Source organism: Octodon degus, unplaced genomic scaffold, assembly GCF_000260255.1.
Source record: "Octodon degus isolate 3935 unplaced genomic scaffold, OctDeg1.0 scaffold00002, whole genome shotgun sequence".
In the NCBI taxonomy this organism is placed as follows: Eukaryota; Metazoa; Chordata; class Mammalia; order Rodentia; family Octodontidae; genus Octodon; species Octodon degus.
In genome coordinates, this window is record NW_004524578.1 from 13057131 (window position 1) to 13057936 (window position 806).

Here is an 806-nt window from a genome sequence, read left to right on the forward strand (position 1 = left end):
ACTGAGATAAGTATCAAATCTTTTCCTTAACATGTAAAATCTACCAAAGCAAAACAAGAAGATGGGAAGAAAGGAGGAGGAAACTTTTAGAAAAATGGAAGAGTTCAGGGTGAGCCAGATGTAAGGGAGAGTAATAGAGGAGTTGTTTATTTTCAAAATATGTCATATGCATATGAGAAAATGCCACAATAAAACAGAACAGTTAGTTAAATTAATATGATCTAATGCTATTTCTACTGGAAAAATGGAGAAACAAAGGACAGAAAATAATAATGGCATACTTATTTCTTAAAATGTTAACATGTATATTAAATGTAAGTAGTATAAACATTTTGAAAGACAGAGATTTTCACATTGCATCAAAAAATATGACCCTATTATGGGTTGTTTAAAAGAAACTTAAAATACAATAACAGACTTCTTGGAATAAAAGGATTGTAAAAACAAGTCATGAAGATAAGGGTAAAAAAAAAAAAAGAAAAAAATGAATATACTAGTATCAGACAAAGTAGACTTCAGCAAAGATTGTCATATGTAAAAGGACATTGTTTAAGTGTAGGCATTAATAAGCCCAAGATACAATAATCTTAAACATGCATACACCAGACAACTACTACAAAAGATGAGAAGCAAAGACTGATGGAAGGAAGGAGGGTACAAGTTCACGATTGCAGTCAGAGGCTCTGGCATCATATTCCCAGTAACTAATAGACAACTAGGTGAAATATTAACAAGAATATTGCTAAGTGGTTCAAATTGAATTTTTTTATTTATTTACTATTGTGGTACTGGGGAGCAAACTGGAG